The 23,108-nt window shown below is 44.1% G+C and overlaps 1 long non-coding RNA gene across 1 annotated transcript in view; it reads left to right on the top strand.

The window, feature by feature from the left end:
• LOC115468601 overlaps positions 1-16,123 on the top strand; it is a 29,410-nt gene extending 13,287 nt beyond the window's left edge. Inside the window, exons 2-3 of the long non-coding RNA XR_003941894.1 lie at positions 14,379-14,388; positions 16,111-16,123. This is a non-coding gene — a long non-coding RNA (uncharacterized LOC115468601). The remainder of the gene's footprint in view (positions 1-14,378; positions 14,389-16,110) is intronic.
• Positions 16,124-23,108: the final 6,985 nt, after the last annotated feature.

The following is a 23,108-nucleotide window of genomic DNA, read 5'->3' as shown; positions in this document are numbered from 1 at the left end:
ATGGGATAGGAGGCAATATTTGGTTGTGGATAATGAATTGTTTATTGGACAGAAACAGAGGGTAGGGTTAAATGGCTATTCTCAATGGGGGAGGTTGACTAGTGGAGTGCTGCAGGCATCTGTACTGGGACTGGTGCTATTAACCTATTTATAATGATCTGGAAATTGGAAGGGCAAGTGAGGTGATTCAATTTGCAGATGATGCAAAGTTGTTCAACACGCAGACTCTGAAGAATTGCAAGAAGATCTTAGGAAATTGGAGGGCTGGGCATTAAACAGGCAGATTAAATTTAATGTGGACAAAGCAAAGAGATGCACATTAGGAAGAATAATCCAAATCATAGTTACCTGACGTTATGGTCTACCTTGGGAATTAGCACTCAAGAAAAAGATTTAGGTGTCATTGTAGCCAAGATGCCGAAATCTTCTGCCCAGTGTGTGGCAGCGGCGGCTAAAAAAAAAAAGAAACAAACAGGATGCTAGGAATTATTAGGAAAGGATAGTAAATAAGACCAAGATTACTATAATGCCTCTATATCACTCCATGGATGACCTGAACTTGAGCAGAGTGTTCAATTCTGGTCACTTATCTCAAGTAAGGTATAGCAGAATTAGAAAAGGTTCAAAGAAGAGAGACCAAAATGATGGGATAGAACGCCTCTCATATGAGAAAAGGCGAGAGTTTAGGGCTCTTCAGCTTAGAGAAGAGACGGCTGAGGGGTGATATGATTGAGGTCTACAAAATCCTGAGTGGTGTACAATGAGTAGAAATGAAACAATTTTTTTTTTTACTCTTTCAAAAAGTACAAAGACTAGGGGCAGCTCAATGAAGTTACATGGGAATACTTTTAAAACAAATAGGAGGAAATGTTTTTTCACTCAATGAATAGTTAGTCATAACATTGGTTAGCATATCTGGGTTTTAAAAAGTTTTGGACAAATTCCTGGAGGAGAAGTCCATTTTAATTCACAGGATAATCTACGGAGAAGTTCCAGAATATATGCTCGAACCGATTGATTTACCACCTACATATAGATCCAGTCTCTCACGATCCTACTGAATTACACTACCCAGATGTAATGGTCTTAAGTACAATCTATGTCTGCCTCCAATTTTTACATTTATAGACACACAATTGTGGAATGCTTTACCCAAATCAGTAAAATCTACCCAGATCTACCTAAATTTCAGAAAATTATTGAAGTCTGTACTGTTTACAAAAACTTATGCTCCAGGTTCAACATCTGTTCAACTTTTAGTCTTAACAAGGTTCAAGGACACTAACCGCCTTATTTTCGAAAGGCCCATATTTCGACCCAAATCGGAGATGGGTGTCCTTTCTCCCATGAGCCGCCCAAATCGGTATAATCGAAAGCTGATTTTGGGCGTCTTCAACTGCAAATCTGTTGCGGAAACGCCAAAGTTTGACGGGGGGCGTGTTGGAGGTTTGGTGAAGGCGGAACTGGGGTGTGTTTATCGGCCGGAGGAGAGATGGGCGTCCTTGGCCGATAATCGAAAAGAGACAGGCATTTTTAAGCGGGAATTTGGGGTCACTTTTTTTGGACCCTTTTTTTTCACGAACAAGTCCCAAAAAAGTGCCCTAAATGACCAGATGACCACCAGAGGGAATCGGGGATGACCACCCCTGACTCCCCCAGTGGTCACTAACCCCCTCCCACCCAAAAAAACAAACAAACTTTAAAACCTTTTTTTTTTCCAGCCTGTATGCCAGCCTCAAATGTCATACCCAGCTCCATCACAGCAGTATGCAGGTCCCTGGAGCAGTTGTTAGTGGGTGCAGTGGACTTCAGGCAGGTGGACCCAGGCCCATCCCCCCCCCCTGTCACACTTGTGGTGGTAAATGGGAGCGCTCCAAACTGCCCCCAAAACCCACTGTACCCACATTTAGGTGCCCCCCTTCAGCCATAAGTGCTATGGTAATGGTGTAGAGTTGTGGGGATGTGGGTTTTGGGGGGGATTTGGGGGCTCAGCACCCAAGGGAAGGGGAGCTATGGACTTCAGAGGTAGTTTGTTTTTTTAATTGTTACAAGTGCCCCTAGGGTGCCCGGTTGGTGTCCTGGCATGTCAGGGGGACCAGTGCACTACGAATCCTGGCCCCTCCCATGACCCAATGCCTTGGATTTGGGTCGTTTTTGAGCTGGGCGCCTTTGGTTTCCATTATCGCTGAAAAACTATACCGCCCAGCTCAAATCCGCACAATCCGATGCATTTGGCTGGCACAAATCGTATTATCGGAAAAAAGATGGACACCCATTTTTTTCGAAAATACGGTTTGTCCCGCCCCTTCACTTACCCGTTCTCGGAGATAGACGCCCATGGAGATGGGCGTTCGTGTTCAATTATGCCCTCTAATTATCTTATTATCTCTTATATATTGTTGTTTCAAATGATATTACTATCTTACTATCAACTGTATAATTGTACTTCATGCACTGTAGCCTCCCTACAGATTAGTGTAAGCCACCTTGAGCCTGCAATTAGTGGGAAAATGTGGGCTATAAATGTATTAAATAAATAGTCTGCTATTGAAATAGATATAGGGAAGCCACTGCTTACCCTGGGATTGGTAGCATGGAATTTTGCTACTATTTGGGTTTCTGCCAGGTACTCATGACCTGGATTGGCTATTGCTGGAAACAGGGATACTGTGTTAGATGGACCATTGGTATGACCCAGTACAGCTATTCTTATGTTCTTATGGTTGGCCTTGTCATTGCAAGTCCCTATTGACTGTTGTTTTCAGTGAGCTAGATAGCTAGGGCTTTCCATCTGTGAGAAACTAAGTTTTGCTTGTCCTTGGAGAAAGCAAAGTTAACCTGTAGCAGGTGTTCTCTGATCCACATACCTTCCAATCTCCCTTAGGATTTGCATTCTTTTATATATTTTTTTGATCAAACTGTAGGTCCCGTGTGACACGGGCTGATGGGAAGGCACTTGTGCATGCATGATGCAGGCCTAAGAAAAGCTTCTTAAAGGTACGGAAATACAGGGTAGTGGCCGCAGTGCGGCTCCATTGGGGGGATATCACCAATCTGTGAGAATACTAGTCTTGCTGTCCTCAGAGAACACCTGTTACAGATGCATAATTTTGCTTTTCTGCTTAGGCATATTTCTAAAAGGAAAAATTAAAAAACAAAAACGCAAATAGGACAATATCAGGATGCCAGCATGCTAATATGCCTATCTTGACCTCCCAAGCATAATTTTGTTAGAGAAATATTCCATTAAACGGAATCATATGACTGTGGCTTTATAGATTTAATTGTTTGCCTTTCCAATTCTAAGCTCATCCCACCCGGTTCAGGCAATAGTTGCTATCTTAATTAAAACTGTGAGAGGTGATTTTAACAGTATTAATGCACTGTCAACATAACTGTTCTCTAATGTTACAAAGCATACAGGTTTTGTCCTTTGCCTCCTTATATGCATAAGTGCAACCAGGGGTAGAATGTAGGGCTTTACCAAATATTTGTATTTGATTTGGCCCTGAATATATTATTTGTAGTTGTCTGCATAGTGATATAAATTGAAATACGACTAATCTGTGGCTCTACTATGCTAAATCCTATTGAAATAAACACATAATCACTTTGCTTCTTTTATTATCATTTATGTTAAGCTCAATGCTTATTATTCATATTTGGCCGGAAGGTAAAATATGCTAGTTGGTACAGCTCTAGTAGAAAGCATACATTTACAACCTTTTGGAACAGGTGTAAAATATACACACCCCATTACATTTATTAAGCTTTATTAGTCACCTTTATGCAGAGATTTACCCTGAGTGGTGTATAACAACTCTAGCTTGATATAAACAATTTAATACTGTATAAAGTATCATAACAATTGTAAAATGATAAAATGTCACTAGAACAACAAAGTAAAAGTTGGAAATAGATTATTACTAGGATTTAATTTACTAAAAACACTCCTCAGAAAGGGGGGAGGGGTGTCTAGTTAAGTGTCAACATATACCACCTACATAAATGTTATTAATAATCCTTGGAGATTAGCTACCAGGCTCATCCAAAACAACAGGCAATAGGACTTGCATGAATCCCAATCAGGTTTCAGCTCCCTGTTTAGCATTGAATCAGTGCTAATCACCCTTCTAGCAAAACTTAGAGCCTAGTGGTTAGTGCAGTGTACTTTGATCCTGGGGAACTGGTTCAATTCCCACTGCAGTTCCTTGTGACTGCGGGGCAAGTCACTTAACCCTCCATTGCCCCAGGTACAAAATAAGTACTTGTATATATGTAAACTGCTTTGAATGTAGTTGCAAAATACCACAGAAAGGCAGTATATCAAGTCCCATTTACCATACTCTTTCATCTCTCCTGTCCTGATTTCTTTTTCCTGGGCATTCTTTTCATTTTACATTTCTCTTTCTCTCTCTGTGACTCCCCCCTCCCCCTCATTTTACTTCTCAGCATTGTTTTGTTCTTCACAACTACAGTATCTCCCTTGCTGTCATTGCCATCTCAACTTTTGTCTTCTCCTGTACAGTTCTTTTGACACTTCTCTCTCATTCCATCAATCTTCCTTTTTTGTCTCTTACCCCCCACTTGCCTGCTGTCCATTGCTGCTGCTCCCCTCCCCCCCCCCCCCCACTAGTTCTGTCTCGGATCCCTTGCTCCACCCTTCAATCTCTGCCCTCACCACTTCACCTCTGCCCACACAAGAACATCATGACATTTACAGAGAGCTGTTCTCCCATTGGGCTGTGAGGGCTTGGGAGGAAGAAAGTAGGAATTGAGCTGGTAGGGATTGAGAGCATAAGCATAGGTTTTGGGGTTTTTGTTTTTTTTTGGGGGGGGGGGGGAAGAGGGTCAGCTCCCCTGAAATTCTCCAGGTGCTGATACTGAATCACCCTCCTCTTGCTAATATGGCCTCTCTACACTAGTTCCCCTCCCCACTCTAGACTAAGGAGACAAACTGTACCTACTGATGGCAGTAAAGAAGCAACAGCAAGATGCATCTTCATGGTATGGTTCTCACTGCTAACACTACCTGATCCTCTTCTGTTATTGATGCCAGGGAGACTCTACCCAGCTCCAGGCCTTAGAATTGGACAGCATTGTTTTGAAGTCTGTGGCCATCTTGATGCAAGGAAGGAAGCAGGGTCTTATGAGAAAGAGGCATTCCAGATTTTTCACAGAACAGTCTGCCTAGGCCTAATAATATTATTTGTAGAGTTGGGATCAGGATAAATCATTACACAGATAGCCATTTGTGAATATTTCATCTCCTATTTTATTCCCCCAACTTGCATGACCTATGTCTTTAAAGAACCTCTGCTCAATAAGTTCAAAGAAAAAATCAGCAGGGCTACAAACACATCAGAATCAAAAAGGCAAGTTGAAAGGCTGATGTGACATTTGGTGGTATCAACACTGAAATGTCACGGCTGAGTTACCTACCTCTGAAAGTACCTAAATTCTTTCTCTGCTTTACAACACCTACACAAAGCTTGTTTCAAGCGATAGAAACTTAACAGCATATATGAAATATGTAATGTTAACATATTTGCTTACTAAGGGTTCCTTGTACTAAAAGATGTTAAGAAGTTAGGGGCCCTTTTACAAAGGCATGTAAAAAGCCTATGCGTGTCCAGTGTGCACCAAATCGGCATTACTGCCCGGCTAAACCTGGGAGGTAATTCTGAATTTGGCACATGCTGAAAACACACTGTAGAAAATATTTAATTTCTATTTTCTACCGTGTGGCACTTACCCAGCGGTAAATGGTAGTAGGTGTGTGCTGCATGCCTGCCGCCCAGGTAGCACATGAGACCTTTACTGCTAAGTCGATGGGTGGTGGTAAGGTCTCAGGCTGAAAATAGACGTCTTTTCTTTTGCTGCATGTCCATTTCTGGCACCTTAAAAAAGGCCCATTATCCAGGAGCAATAAAAACTGGCCCGGCACGCACCCAAAAGAATCGTCCGTACTGCCGCAGGCCACTTTTTCCCGTGGCTTAGTAAAAGGGCCTCTTAATGTAGTGTTAGCTCAGGAAAACAGGCTACCACAAAACAACATTAAAGCATTTTGCAGTCTTTTACCTGTCTGTGCACTGTAATTCACACTTTGCATATTTAAAAAAATATTTTGGGGGGGCCATGTCTTAGAGAATGGAAACATTACTCGTGCATTATGATTAGTGCATGCTAACTGGTTAACAGAGTTAAACATGGGAGCACTTTGTACCTCCTAATAGGACATAAGATAAGTGCATTATTTAAATATATTAGAGTAGTGCAAAGTTTATAGACGAGTCAAAATATGAGAAGAGAAAAGACCAGTGACGACGGTAGTGCATAATTCTCGATGAGATCAGTTATACTTCTTGACTAGCACTGCTGAGGTCTTTTGATGAGTTACCTTATGTTAAATTTGTTTTTTTTGCTAACTCCAGCATTGTTGAATGAAGCCTGCATTAACTCTTGGCATGACCTGTTAAAAAAGAAAAAATAATAAGTCCAAAAAAGCGTCACATTAAATCTGGGCCTAGCAGGCAGGAAAGTCCCGCGTTAGAACATGTAAAGGCCAGTTTTCAGCACATTTTAGTAAAAGGATCCCAAAATTATTTAAAATAAATTATGCAATTTCTTTTTGTATCTATAAATGACATATTAACCTCAATACTTCCCTTCCCACATTCATATTCTGGACACCCTACTCCTACCACCTCTTAGCAGTAATTGTATTAATAAGTAACCTGATGGGATGGTAAAGTTCTAAAAACCTGTGATGCATTTGTTATCTAGTTTAAATTCATCTGGGCTGTCTCGGTAGCAGATAAGTTACCAGGATGTGTTTCTGTACTTCAAGGAAAATCTGGCAATTAACCATTTTTGGATACCCAGGCCTTAAAGAATATAAACATTTATTTTTTATGAAGCTGCCACAGAGTCTGGTATCCTTTGCCAGTTTCCCTGTGAGAAGACATCTATTTCTTGAGGATAAGGGATGAATTCCCCTAAGCCTTCCAGTGAAGCGCTGCTCAATAGAGCACTTTTCTGAATCTAGATGTCCCAGGTAGCAGGTGTAAAATCCTAACAATCTTTTTGGATATAGACGTGCATTCCCTCTTTGAAATGGAGAATATATGTTTATTATTTGGCTTGCCCTAGTCCTACCAAAACCATGCCTAGACCATGCCCATGTGCCAGATGCACATTTTTCAGTTTTAGACATTTATGTCCTGGCTTTGTAAAACTTGAGTTTTAGAGATTTATGCAATACTAATAAAAAAGGCCCATTCTCAAAAAAATGAAACGGGTGCTAACAAGGCTATCTTGTAATGATGATTATGTTTTTAAGGCTGCTGTCGAAGCGATTTCTCCTCTCTCCCCTCCATGTCCCACGATTCTGACCTCCCCTCCATGTGCAGCAATTCTCCTCTGCCCTGCCGCCCCCTCTGTGTCCCGCAATTCTGGCCTCCCCTCCATTTCCAGCGATCCTCCTCTGCCTTGCCGTCCCCTCCATGTCCCCGTCCCCTCGATGTCCCGTGATTCTGTCCTCCCCTCCATGTCCAGCAATTGTCCTGTGCCCTGCCCTCCCATCCATGTCCTGCGATTCTCCCCTCTCCTCCCATCCCATCCATGTCCATCGATTGTCCTCTGCCCTCCCCTCGATGTCCTGCGATTTTGTCCTCCTCTCCATCTGAGCAGCAGCAGGCTGGGCTCACGTCGCCTCCAGCATTCCCTCTCATTGTCCCGCCCTCGCGTATAGATGAAATGATGTCAGAGGAGGGCGGGACAATGAGAGGGAAGGGAACGCTGGAGGCGAGGTAATGTCACCAAGATGCTACGAACCCAGCCAGCCAGCCATAGAACATTGACGGTACAAATTATTATATTAGATAAGCATTTCAGATCCACTGCTTGTTTGTAGGATAGGCAGCATAGGATGTATTGTACTGTTTTGGGATCTTGTCAGGTGCTAGTGACCTGGATTGGCCACTGTTGGAAACAGTATGCTGGGCTTGGTGGACCTTCGATCTGTCCCATTATGGCAATGCTTAACTTCCCTCTTAACATAAGAACATTTCAATATAGGCTACCATTAAGACATGCTGTTTTTACTTTTAAGTCATTACTCACTCCGGCTTGGCTAGAATAAATTTTTGGGGGTGATCCAGGTTGAGCCTTGCTTCAAGCAGAGCAAAGATGGATAGTTCAGTTCAATACCAACAGAAACCATTGCAGAAATGAACCAACTAATGTATTCTGCTGCCTTTTTGCCACCATAAAGGAACTAGGATATAACATAAACAAATCAGAATCATTTAGAAAAAGAAAGCCAAAATGATAAATCTGCCTGAACAGAAAATCAAAAGGCATCAAGCAGATGAGAGCAATCTGAAGAATCTGAAAGAAGAATTACTTAAAATGAAAGGGTATAATTTAATCTTATTAAAAAGTACAACATTGGGTCCAAAAGCATCTCAGAATTATCAGAAGAACTAAAGCAAAGAACTATGGCAGTAGCAAAGAATGTTATTATGATGATTATTATTAGTATCCACAGTGCACAAATAGAGGCATATTTTCAAAGCACTTAGACTTTCTATGGAACTTTGAAAGGCTAAGGGCCAGATGCACTAAACTTTAATGACCCTTTTACAACCCTTTAACGAACAAGTTTTAAACCGTGACATGCATTAAAGGCCTTTTTCCGAAAACGGAATGCAGATGAGCAAATGTTTAGAAACCCTATTGGAATGAGATGCAAGTTTTCCGCTTGCCCTAACGCAGGAAAAACTCCAGGAAAGCTAACGAGAGGTCTTTACCTCTCATTAGGGCTGCCCGGCTTCCAAACTCTAATGTGAAAAAAAAATCGGGAGGGAGGGGCAAAAACGCTAGTCAGGAACGTCCTTTATGAGCGTCCTTGCCCCCCCCCCGCCCAAGGTCGCCGCTGCTGCCCGTTCCCCCTGCATTAAAAAGCACAAAACTTATAAAACTTTATCAGCCCCGGCTCCCCTCCCCTCCCTCCCTTTCTCCTTTTTCTCCCACAGCTCCACCTACCGCCATCCTCCGCCCCTTGCCCCCCCGCCCGAGGTCGCCACTGCTCCCCGCTTCCCCCTGCATCAAAAATCAAAATTTTAGTAGCCTCGACCCCCCTCCCTTTCTCTTTACTTTCTCCCACTGCTCCGCCTCCTGCTGTCCTCCACCCCCGTGCCCCACCCCCCTGAGGTCATCACCGCCGCTCCCCCCCTCCACTGGGTCCCCCCTCCGCCTTACCTTGCCCGCGCAGCGCCTCTCACCTCTGTGTGAAGGTGCTGCACTGGCAAGAAGAACATCTGATTGCCGCCAGTGTTCAGGACATCTCTGCTTTCCTGACCTGGGCCTGCCCCCGTCTGACGTAAGTAACCTATGTAGGTTACTTATGTCAGACGTGGGCGGGCCCAGGTCAGGAAAGCAGAGATGTCCTGAAGACTGGCGGCGATCAGATGTTCTTCTTGCCCGTGCAGCGCCTTCACACAGAGGTGAGAGGCGCTGCGCGGGCCCAGTAAGGCAGAGGGGGGACCCGGTGGAGGGGGGGAGCGGCGGTGATGACCTCAGGGGGCGGGGCACGGGGGCGGAGGATGGTGGGAGGCGGAGCTGTGGGAGAAAGTAGAGAGAAAGGAAGGGAGGGGGGGTCGGGGCTGCTAAAATTTAGATTTTTGATGCAGGGGGAAGCGGGAACAGCGGGGACCTCGGGCGGGGGGGGAGGGGCAGGGCCATCCATACAGGACGCTCCTGACAAGCGCCTTTGCCCCCTCCCGATCCTTTTTTGATTTTTGTTTGATGCAGGGGGAAGCGGGGAGCCAGGTGTTTATGTTGTTTTTTTGTGTGTGGTTTTGATTTGTGATATGCGCAAAGCAGTCAGCATAACGCTTGGCTGCTCTGCGCATGCTTTAGGGGACGATTACCGACGGGGATTACACCAGTTTTTTTTTAATTATTTTATTTATTCATTTTATATTACATTTATGTCCAATACATAAATGGGAAAGAAGAGAGAAAATATCAATTAAAACAAACATTAAGGAAAAATATCATCTTTGTTCGTCCACATTATTGTCCACAATTGGGGGATCCAAGATCAGGAAAACAATCTCAAAGAAAATAAGAAAAACACGGAATGGTTAATCTTACAATTCATATTTTCTGAGGGAGGAAGGTTAATCGGTAATTGCAGCCGGGACAGTGGTAATTAAAGGAAGTTGCTGCAGAGGGTTCTTCATCTGTTCTTTTAACTCCACAAACTCTTATAATTTCCTGGGTTCAACAAATAAGTAATCAGGAAATAAAACACTTACAAGGGAATAGCTCTAGGAAGGTCCCACCTAGGGCAATGATTCTTGGCTTAAAAGCCAAAAGTTCACACCTCCTAGTCTGTGATTCCCTTGATATGTCAGCAAATATATTTATCTTTGAACCCAAAAAAACTATCAGCCATATGTCGGAAATACAATTTCAAAACATTGTTCCTATCTAAATCAAAGGCAAAAGTCACTAATAATATAACTCTATATACAGGGTATTTTAGGAAAATTTATCTTTCTCAAGTTATTTTTCCTTAATTGGTTCTCCAGAAGTTCCAATTGTCCTTCATTACCAGATTAACTGATTTTCGTAGAGAAACCATTTCCGAAATCAAAGTCTTTATTTTTTTATCTTGGACTTCCACTTTGTTAGATAAGTATTGATATAATCACATATTTATTCCTAAAAAATTTTTGACATCTGAAGAAGAGAGTTATTCACACTCTGCAGCACTTCCCATAGTGCGTCCATTGTGACATTGTTTGGCTTCACCAGGTCCAATTTCTCCACAGAAACTGCTCCAGATATCTTCGGGGGGAAGAGCTCACTCTCCAATCCCCCAGTTGGTTTATTATCTGGAGTCAATGCTGCACCAGGACCTCCTCGGATCACATGAAAGTCCTAACCCACTTCAGGCGTTTCCACTGTCGACCTCCATAGCGAAGTGTTACTGTTTCCAGGTCTTGGAGAGGTCATGCCAACAGGGGGACTCAAAGTCACTCCCTCTCCACTGAGATTCGGCAATAAAGCCTTGCTGTTCCCCGAAGCAGGAACCGATATCCCCTACGTTATGACCCCGAATCTCTCCAAAGTAGACTGAGAAGTGGTGGGAACCCCAGCCGTGCTCGAGGAGGACAACACCACGGCTTTGCCTTTCTTCTTCCCCATTCTCTGGGGAGCGCGCCTACTTCTTCAGGTATTCTGGTGTAAAACGGGAACTCAACTAACATAAGTCCTCCCTCGACGCCATCTTGGATCCTCCAGTTTGGGACACTCTTTGTCTGGTTTCTCCTCAGAGGCCTGTCTGATATGGGTAACCCTTCAGCATAGCCCTCTGAGTCATTGAAACACGGAAGCCCCTCCACCACTTACAAGGTGGTGTCCCTTCGGAGGGGGATTAAACCAGTTTAACAAATCTTCAATGCATTGTACTTTACAATACTGCACCGGACATGTGCGGCTTGTTTTTTTGGTGCATTCTTCGTTTTTTTCCAAATTCGTTAGGGACTTTTACGTTTTAGATTTTTTTTTACGTTTGGTTGATGCATCTGGCCCTCAGTGCTTTGAAAATGAGCCCCATATTGTGTCACAGTCAATGTTGGCCAGTTCCCTTCATCATGATTCGAACCCTACCCAAAGTTTGGCGCCTGGTAATGTGCTGCTGTCTGTAGTTGAGCTGTTGCAATTTGTTCCAATTTTAGACAGTCCAGATTTCTTCTATTATTTCTTCATGGCATACAACACAAACAAAGGTCTGTCTGGTATCATTGGAGAATTCGAGTGCCATCCACTTGGCATAAATATGGAAGAGCCCTCTGTAGCAAGAGGATTGAATGAAAGCAAACGTTAAACAATCTTCACACTTTAAACAATATTTTTTTATTTTATTTATTTTTGTTACAATTGTACCCCGTGCTTTCCCACTCATGGCAGGCTCAATGCTGTAGGGTGACGTAGCCTGCATGGAATTGCGGTGCAACTCTACTTGATTGGACATGCTTGGTGGACCATTTTGGTCTTTATCTGCTGTCATTTACTATGTTACTATGAATAGATGCTGCAAGATGCATAGTTTTCTAGGTGGCATGTTCTGGGTGGTCCAGAAATATATGTACATTTCCCATTTTACAATGTGAATACACATTTAAAAAAATATTTCTGATCTGTATTTACATCTGCTCCAAGGCAGGTATAAAGGGTCACCTACCTGCTCATTTGAACCTGGAGGCAACTGTGCAATACCCTTGTGGTGCCTACTGCCACCTTAAAAATGAATAGAAAGTTATTTCACTCATCTTTTTAATTGGTTCCTCTTGTACATGTAAATTCAGTGCTCATTTCTCGACTCAAAACCCAATACTCAGGGTACACCCAGCCAATCAGGGTTTTGAGTTGAGAAATGAGCATTGAATTTACAGTAATTATTATCTTCAAATTAAGTCTTCCCATGGAGTTGTAGTAGTACATAGAAGAGAACAAGGGATTTGCACTTGTAAATCCTTCAGCTGGAAGTAATGTTTAATGTGCAGTTTACATTTGCAATTTCTTACAATGTGGGACTGTCAGCCTGACTAAAAGATAAGTGACTTTAGTTTTGTGATTGAAATATTCATGGCATGTAGTACTCGCATTGAAGAACTGAAGAAGGAGTATAAGGATAAAAATTAAATGGGACATTATTAAAGCTCCAACGAGGATTCTCTTATGTGTTGGATTATAATTGTGAAATTAATTGGGGATTGCTAGCAATGTGTGTAATATGTGGTATGGTTTTTTTTAAATAATATTATGGTTTGCTAATAAAGTATTACAATAAGATAAGGTTGGAATAGTTACTAGTAATATAAGTGATATAATGGTGCAGTAACTATATTGAAATTGTGAATATCCTTTGATTAATTTGTGCATATTCATTGAGAATTCGTTGGCAGAGAATGTGGTAAAAGCAGTTAGTTTAGCAGGGTTTAAAAACGGTTTGGGTAGCTTCTTAAAAGTAAAGTCCATAAGCCATTATTAAGATGGACTTGGGGAAAGTCCACTGCTTATTTCTAGGATAAGCAGCATAAAATGTATTGTACTGTGTTGGGATCTTGCCAGGTACTTTTAACCTGGATTAGCCACTGTTGGAAACAGGGTGCTGGGCTTGATGGACCTTTGGTCTGTCCCAGTATGGCAACGCTTATGTTCTTATTAGGGATATCCTGACAACCCAACTGGCTGGCAGTCATCCCCCCCCCCCCCCTCCACACTGCTCTACAGTATTATGTTTATTCCTATGCACAGAGAAAAATAAAGTGTGCCTATGTGCTACACTCTTTACTTTATTATTTTTATTTATTTATTTATTTTGCTTTTTGGCACTAGAGTTTTGTGAATTTCCTGACAGTGCTGATTTTGATGGTATGCTCAACCCAGTTCTCGGGGGACACTCAGCCAGTCAGGTTTTCATGATATCCACAATAAATATGCATGAGAGAGATTTATATACAAAGGAGGCAGTGCATACAAATTTATCTCATGCATATACATTGTGAATATTCTTAAAATCCGATTGGCTAGGTGTGCCCTGAGGACTGGGTTGAGAACCATGAAGTTAGATAAAGAAAGAAACTGTTAATTTACAAACAAATGCAAGTTTATGCTTCCAAAGTATATTCCATTTACGTTTGCTGTCTTGAACTCATTTGTAAATTAGCAGACTCTCTTTTTACTTAAATCTGTGTGAGAACACAGGAAGCCCTGTTTCCCAACCCTTGGACTTATCTCCCTCAGGAAGAAAGGTTTATTGTCTTTCTGGTGCCCCCATGTTGCATGTGAACCAGTCCTGTATCTTCTGATTTACACCAAAATTCCTAACTCCAGCAAACTGAAAACGGACCTGGAAATACCTTGTCAATTAAGTGCTTGCATCTGCTATAGTGTGAATTGCTAGGGACGGGTGTTGCAAATATTATATAACACATGCAGAACTCTAAGTAAGACAATGTAGCTCATGCATTACTCCTGGGGGAATTTTGTGCAAAAAAAAAAAAAAAAATCAAAGTTTTGCACACAATATTCAAAATTCTGCAAACTTTCTCCCAGATTCTACATGTGGTACCCAAACTTGGGCGCTGATCTATGGTGTGAGCTGCATTTAATTCACCAAGGAGCCAATAATTAAATGCTAATGGTCAATTTAGAATTGGGCGCATATTTTGCTATGCACTATTCTATAACAGTGTGCCCTAATCCTGTAGTGCATGACCTAAGGGGGTTGTGGCCATGGGAAATGCATGGGCGGGTCAAGGATGTTCCTACAATTTGCACTCAGTGGTATAGAACAGTGCTTCTCAAGTCCGGTCCTGGAGTACCCCCTTGCCAGTCAGGTTTTCAGGATATCCACAATGAATTTGCATGAAAGAAATTTGCATATAATGGTGACAGTGCGTGCCTATCTTTTTCTTGCATTTTCATTATGGATATCCTGAAAACCTGACTGGCAAGGGAGGTACTCCAGGACCGGACTTGGGAAACACTGTTATAGAACATTTGAGATGTGTGCCCAAATTGGATGCTGGGAATTACACCTGGTTTCAGCAGGTGTAAGCCTTGCTATTCTATAGTATCTTTCAGTGCCCAATGTAAAATAGCATTAAGCGCCAAACTTTTTGATGCTGATTGTTGAGTGTCATTCACTGAATCTAGCTGTTTATTTCTAATTTTATTGTGCAGAATCTCCCCATTATAAGGGCTGACATTGCCCCTCAGGCATGCATGTGCACACACACGCACACACTCTATCTTTCTCCAGCTCCCCTGTGACACACTCCACTCCATCCCCCTTTCTCCAGCTCCCATCCACCTTGCGTCAGGCCTCCCCTCCCCCATGGCGCATACAATCCCATACACTTTTCTGCAGCCCTCCATCCCCTTCCCATCTATGTATTTATTTGTGACATTTATGTCCCACATTATCCCAAACAAGTTTGAGTTCAATGTGGCTTACAATAAACAGTATAGGATACATAACAAGGAATAATGCCTAAGAAAGTAATTTGTTGTAAGAATCCAATTTCCCATGACACACACACACACACACCCACCCCCAATCCACCATTTTATCAGCCCCCTCACACTTCATCTACCATTTCTAGCCTCCTCCCACACAGTCCACCTTTTTTCCAAGCTCCCCTCCCTCCTTCTCTGCTTACTTGCACCACTACAGCGCAGCAAGAGAGAGGAGCTGCTTCCTCCTTCTCCTCTGCTGTTCTAGGCCTGGCTTTTCCTTTGAGCCATGCAGGCCTCTGTACAGCCAAGCGGTTTAAAGGAGCTGCTGGGGACCAAGGCAGCAGAGAAGGCAGCAGCAGTCTGATATGAAGCTGTGCAGCCCCTCTCTCATGCCACACTGTAGTGGTACGTGGGCAGGTAGGCAGAGAGAGAAGGATGGGAGGTAGCGAGCCTGAAACAGAGCATATTCAGCAGACTGCACAGAGATCTGTGCGGGAAAGGTAGAATTCTGCACAGTCTCTTGAGGAGGGGAATTCTGCACAAATTTTGCATGGCTCAGTAGCACATAATTCCCCCAGGTGTAATTATTGGGGAGGGTCTAGTAGCAGTAACTGTGTTGTTTACCCACTTCCCCAGCCTTTGCCAGGGTTGTCATTTAATTTCTTAAACAATGTATATGTATATATCTAAAGTGGAGAAAAAAAGACTTCAGTGAATATCAGAGTCACTCATATTTGTAAGACCAAGACCTTCAGAATTGTAGGAGGCTCCTTTCAATCATAAGTCATAAAAAACCCCTCCATTTTAGCATTATCAATGTCTCTAAATGACAAATAATCTTCCATAGATACAGAATAGGCTGAAAAAGACGAAATAAATGTTGGCTGCAACTATACACAGTACTTATCTTGGACCTTTCAATCTCTCTGCTTTCTCAATGTGCTGCATCCGGCATATCTTCTAAACTCTGAATCCCGACAGGGTTCCCTGTTTCACCTCTACAGGCTGCTTCAGAGGAAAGATATTTGATAATCTTCACTATCCAAGAAATTAGCAAAAAACTTTTAGAGTAACTTTCAAAAGAAGAGAGCATAGCTGGCGGCACTAAACAAAATGGCGGAAGGCTTACAGTAAGCCTTCCACCATTTTGTTTGCTTGTCACCAGTCTACTAAAGATTGTCCTGCTGGGCACTTTATAATTTGAGGCTAACAGACAGAGCAGACGCTTAAACCCCACATTCTCCATGACCTGCAAATCAAAAGCAATGATTGCAGCAAGCAGATCTTCCTTTGGATCAGACCTCCCTGTCTGTCCATGCTCTCCTCCAAAGGAGTACCTCTTCAGGCAACCACCTTTGGCTCCAAACAGCTCTTCAGTGCTCCTGCTCCCAGGCTGGGATTTTCTACTTCCCACCTGGAACACACCTCCTTCTCAAGGTTAATTCTTTACTGGCAGAAACCTTCCTCTTTGGTCAGCCTTAGTGTTTTGAACCCATCCAGGACACTCCCCTCTTCTCAAGGGTCCTGGTGGGGGTAGAGGCAACCAAAGACCTCATGCAAACCCCAACAACATTTATTAATTTTAAATTCCTCCCCTACTGTCATTCAACAACCAGAAACATTTCCTTCTGCAACTTACCCAGGAACTCACTCCCTTGGGCTTGATCCTTTACCACCCACAACCTCAGAACCCTCCCCTTAGAAACTCTGGAGAGCTCTCACATGATCTTTAGTAATCCCCATTACAATGGGTGATTATACTGATAAGAGATTTCTTTCCTCTTTTCCTGGGTTATATCCATCACTCTCTCAGAAAGTGGATGATTACAGTGTCAGCCTGTCTTAGTAAAGCAGTCAAGTCACTGATTACTTGTAGCAGCTTGGGAAGGTCCAATGTCTCGAGTGGATGAGGGCTTGTGAAATGGGCCAGAACTTGCATGGTAAAATAAAGTTATTAATTAATAAATTAACAGAATTATAAATTGCCCATCTGGCCAGTGCTGATCTGAGTGGCGAACAAGAATCATTCATAATAACAGGCATGCAAAACAGAGCAAACACTCTTTCTACCCTCCATTCCTATGACACCACCCAAAGACCTCTCCTCTCCGCCTAAGTGAAAACCTAACCTTGGCAAATGCTAAGGTGAACCAATGAACTTGCAGATGATTATGAAAACTCAAATGATTCCCTTTCATCCTAACAGTAAGGCATTCTGAGGGTCGTTTACAAAGCATTGGTAAACTCAATGCGGGCTTACCGAATGCTAACTTGGGACTACTGCCGGCACAACATGGCCGCTGGCGGTAGTTCCACCTTGAGTGCATGCCGTTTCCAGGGAAAAAGAAAACCCTTGGAAATGGCTTGCATGGCAGTAACCCGGTGGTAATTGGGCAATCGCTGTGTGCTGCCTAGTTATCGCTGGGTTATCGCAGGAGCCCTTATCTCCACCTCAATGGGTGGCGGTAAGGGCTCCACACCGTATGGCCATGTGGTAAGACTTCTCTTACCGCATGGCCATGTTTGTCTGCCTGCTGCTAGTGCAGGGCCCTTTTTCCTGCAGTTTGGTAAAAGGATCCCTTTATTTGTTCATAGAACACATGCAGGTATAGCAGAGCGTGTAGCAGCAGCAGCAGCATAGTTAAAAAATATTTGATATACACCCTATTTGTCAGACAAGGCAGAGTGGTTTACAAAATTATAAATAAGATCAGAACAGATCACCAAGTAAAATAGGAAAATAACACACCACACATACACAAAAAAAAGACAATACAGTGAACACTCTCATAAACAAACATTCATCAAATATACACCCTAGCAGTCTACCTGACTGGGAGATGACCAGCTCAGTTTGAAACAAATTTAGCAAATAAAAAAATAAGATTTCAGCCAAACCTTAAATAGTTTATAAGATTGATCCTCTTGAATTACTTTGCAGGAGTTGGTTCCACAAATATGTAGCATACCAAATCCACCCCACACCCCCTGCCACTGAAATATGTATATATGAAATATGTATTAATGAAAAATTACAGGAAATATCACATTCAATTTTTTTCTTTTTTTTCCTCTTTTTTCTTTTATCTTTTTTCAAAAATAAGGAGGAAAAGACCTCATAAAGACCGCTGTCAACGATTCCAAGGCTCAAGTTAGAATGTAGCCACTCAACATTGTACTCTGTCAAAATGTAATCATAGGTCAAAAACCTCCCAAATTGTTTGATAGTATCAAAAACATCCAAAACTTTAATTCACAACCAGGCGGTGCCCAAGGACCCAGAGACTCTAGAGTGCCCGTATGCTCTGCCCGGATGCCTGTCGCACACTACAGCCTCTGCAGGAGGGAACATGTTCTTTCCTGCCCTTTGTGCTGCCGCTATTCCCTCTGCCTGGCGCCACCATATTTTAAAAATGGCAGCCAAGACTCACTGCAGAAATCTCGTGAGACTGTTGAGACCCGCAAGACTACCGTGGGAAGTCTCAGACACCATTTTGAAAATACTGCAGTGCCAGCAGGTGGGGAAATAGCAGCAACACAGCAGGCTGGAAAGAAAATGCTTCCCCCGCAGCGATCACTACACCACCAGGGCCCTTCACGTAGGACCGGGCCAGCAGGGTCGTCAGCAGCAGCAGTAGGGGGGCAGCAGCACAGCAGTGGAGGGGTGTTGGGCAGCTGGGTGGGGGGGGGGCCTAGACCATCCTCAGTGCCCAGGGGCCCAGACCACTCTGTCTGCCCCTGCTATGGGGGCAGTTCTATAAAGTGGCACCTAGAGGTAGGCACCACTTACACACATCAAAGGCACCAATATTTGACAGCTAGGTGCCTATCCAGCTCATTTTCAAAGGAGATCGCCGGCTATCTTCCGACACAAATCGGGAGATGGCCGGCGATCTCCTGAACCCGGCCAAATCGGTATAATCGAAAGCCGATTTTGGCCGGCGCCAACTGCTTTCCGTCGCGGAGCTGGCCAAACTTCAAGGGGGTGTGTCGGTAGGGTAGCGAAGGCGGGACGGGGGCTGGACGGGGGTGTGCTCACGAGATGGCCAGCTTCGCCCAATAATGGAAAAAAGAAAGCCGGCCCTGACAAGCATTTCGCCAGTTTCATTTGGTCCCTTTTTTTCAGGACCAAGCTTCAAAAAGGTGCCCCAACTGACCAAATGACCACCAGAGGGAATCGGGGATGACCTCCCCTTACTCCCCCTGTGGTCACCAACCCCCCCCCCCAACCAAAAAAAAATATTTTTTTTTGCCAGCCTCTATGCCAGCCTCAAATGTCATACCCAGCTCCCTGACAGCAGTATGCAGGTCCCTGGAGCAGTATTTGGCGGGTGCAGTGCACTTCAGGCAGGTAGACCCAGGCCCATCCCCCCCTACCTGTTACACTTGTGGTGGTAAATGTTAAGCTCTCCAAAACCCCCCAAAACCCACTGTACCCACATTTAGGTGCCCCCCTTCATCCCTAAGGGCTATGGTAGTGGTGTACAGTTGTGGGGAGTGGGTTTTGGGAGGTATTTGGGGGGCTCAGCACCCAAGGTAAGGGAGCTATGCACCTGGGAGCTATTTTTGAAGTCCACTGCAGTGCCCCCTAGGGTGCCCGGTTGGTGTCCTGGCATGTCAGGGGGACCAGTGCACTACAAATGCTGGCTCCTCCCACGACCAAATGCCTTGGATTTGGCCGGGTTTGAGATAGCCGGCATTAGTTTCCATTATCGGCGAAAACCGATGCCGGCCATCTCAAACCTGGCGATCTCTGACATTTGGCCGGCCCCAACCGTATTATCGAAACGAAAGATGGCCGGCCATCTTTTTCGATAATATGGTTCAAGACTGCTCTTCGCGGCGCCGGCCAAATAGATGGCCGGCCATCTAATTGGACGGCGCCATTCAATTATGCCCCTCCATGTACACTAAGTGCTATTCTATAAGGTACCACTTAAGTGCCATAGTGCCAAGCTACAAAGGGGGCTTACATGTGGGTAGAGCATGGGCAGGCCATGGGGGTATCTCCCAATTATACACCTAGTTTATAGAATACGATAAATTGGGTAGTCTCTCGGTGCACCTAGGAGCATAAGAGGGCATGCCTACATATAGTCGCACCAATGCCGAACTTGCACTAGCAGGGGCTGACTAACCATTCAGGCAACCGGGCAGTGCCCGAGGGCCCAGAGACTCTGCCCAGATGCCCGTCGCACACTGCAGCCCTCCCTGGTCCTACCTTTAAAGGTGCGCCACTGGTGATCAAAACGGTGGCCGAGACTCCCTGCAGAAGCCTTGCGAGACTGTTGAGACCTGCGAGACTACTGCAGAAGTCTCGGCCGTCATTTTGAAAACACGGCAGTGCCAGCAGGTGGGGGAATAGCAGGGCCCTTCAGGTAGGACCGGGGCAGTAGGGGCATTGGCTGCAGCGGTAGGAGGGCAGCAGTGTGGCAGTAAGGGGGTGTGTCGGGCAGTGTTGGGGGCGGGAGGCCCAGACCACTCTCAGTCCGCCCCTGTGCACTAGTATACTATAGTGGAATCTTGGTGCTCTTTATGCTTTTGATTTTCTCTCTCAAACCAAACCCTGGGAATCACCCCCTGTGGTGTGTGTGTGTGTATTACACTACCCCCCTCCCCCTCAAAAACCATAATCACAAGATTTTCCTGGTGGTGATATGTTTGTTCATCAGGTGACTTGGGAAATAGCTTTACATGTTTAATACTGCTTAATGCACCTTGCTGTACTGAACACATGCAGGTGAGATAAAAGGGGAAGGACAGTAGGACTGATATTGAGACTGTGGGAGGCAGCCCAGCTAACTTCCACGGTCGGTGATGAACCCCGAAATTCAATGCTGGGCTGTATCTGGTGACCAGCATTGAATTTCTGGGTTTTTTTGGGGGGGGGGGGGGGCTGCTATGTACATAGCCGGTTAAGCCGATATTCATCGGCTGACTGGCTATGTTATTGCGGCCAGACATAGATCTGCTATTCATGTAGGTCTACCTGGCTGTTAAACTTAGCTGGCCAAACGATTAATATTAGCACTAACTGGCTATGTCATATGACATAGCCAGTGACTCGGCTAGCCTCTAAGTGCTAATATTCAGCACAAGATAGCCAACTATCTTGCACTGAATATTAGCGCTTTGCCGGTTTAAGACTATTTAACCAGCCAGGAGCCATTCCTGGCCTGTTAAATAGCGCTGAATATCGAGCGGAGTGTTACCTGGAACTACCATCACCTGGTGCTATTACAGATGAAAGTGACATTCCTTTACCTGTTCTAAGATGTACATTGTGAAGAAGGGGATAAGGGAACAGAGAGGGGTGTACCGGCGGAGGAGAAGATAAGGCCCAGAGGAGGGGACAACCCAGATTCTTAGCTCAGGGAGTTCCACATGTCAGGAGAAGGCATAGATCATTTTCCCCAGAGGGCTGGAGGCAGGATAAAAACTACGATTCCCAGCAGCCCTTGAGGAAGTCTTGCAACAGAATCAAAGACTTCCTATCCCAGCAGCCCCCAGTGGAGCCCAAGGGAAAGGCAGGTAAAGGTGAAACCCAAGACACGGAGGGGAGGCCAGGAATGGAGGGGGAGCCTCTAAGCAGAGCTAATCAGGGGGAGGAGGATCAGCTGGTGAATGGGTGGGGTGAGGAGCTCATGGAATGGAAGGGGGAAGAAAAGGAGGAAGAAATGAGGCAAGAGGAGCCAATGGAGATTGCAGCTCTGGCAAGATCCACAAGTAAAAGGTTCAGACAGCAGGTAACCGCTTGGTGCGGGGTCTTGGTAAAACAAGGGAAGGCAGTGGCTATTGTGGAGGAGCCAGGGAGCAACGAGGTCAAGTGGGAGGAAGCCAGGAGAGAGGAGGGAGGGGACCCCTGGGAGCTCTCTGCCTCTGAACTGCTGATGGAATTTCTAAACTGCTTGTTTGAACTGCCTGTTTGGAACTGCTTGTTTTCTTTGAACTGCTTGTTTTTCTTGGTGGAACGTTTTTTGCTTTTGGGATTACTTATTTTGAATTGCATCATTGGGACTCATGTCCTGTTAGTTTATGAACTGCATTTTTGAAGCTATGAAGATTCCTGAACTGCTTTGCTTTCGGAACTGCATTTTTAAAAACTACTTTTTCTAAACTGTTTGTTTTTGGGATTCCATTCTTGAAACCGCTGGGATAATTTTCCTGGCAGATATCTCGGGAGCTGTGCTGGAATAGTACTGCTGACGTACCTCAGGTCGGAGGGTACACTTGGAGGATTACAGGGAGTTGTACCTAAGTGGAATATCATATAGAAAACTTGGGCCAGAGGCCGGAGTTTTCCTGAGAGGAGCAGAGGGATCCTTCACAACATATACCCCACAGTTTATACTTTTCTGGATGAGATATTTTCGTGCTTTAGTTTATTGTGAAATCATTTTGCTTTTTCTTGGGAATCCAATAAAAACAGTTCATTGTTTAGCTTAAGTGGCTTATTTTCCCAGTACCACATTTTTAGCTATAAATAACTATAGTTTGCCTTTCAAGTAAGGCAATAGCTACTCTCAGTGTCATTGTTATATTAATGGCAGGCATCTCAAACTATACCTGTGTATGAATTAGAAGTGGAGAATATGGTGTACTAAAAGTAATTGTTGTTTTCGGTGAAAGATGGGTATGAAACCGTAATTGCGCCATACACAAGGGGTTCAATCTATGAATTATCTCAAGCAACAAAGAGATAAGACACCCACAATATTTTCCCTATTTGTTCTAATGCACTTTGCCATCATGGTGAATCGTCAGTTTCTATGTGTGGTGATTAGTTTAGAAATTCTATTTTTGATTTTCACATGGAAATGTCGGTATATGTACGCGCATATTGCATACGTGTGTAGAAACTGATTTCAGAAAGTCAATATTTCCAGGTGAAATCCACACTACGTAGAGATTTCAAGGGGGCGTGGTTCAGACGTAATCAGGGCTTGGCTTTGGAGGGGCTAAAATGTACACATGTATTCCCCATTTCACAGAGGGAATACATGTATGGGGGGGGGGGGGGGTCCATGTTGGTGTTTACACCTGCTCGACAGCATGTATAGGTTTAA

Source organism: Microcaecilia unicolor, chromosome 4 (assembly GCF_901765095.1).
Source record: "Microcaecilia unicolor chromosome 4, aMicUni1.1, whole genome shotgun sequence".
NCBI classification, from domain to species: domain Eukaryota; kingdom Metazoa; phylum Chordata; class Amphibia; order Gymnophiona; family Siphonopidae; genus Microcaecilia; species Microcaecilia unicolor.
This window is presented reverse-complemented; position numbering and strand designations above follow the sequence as displayed.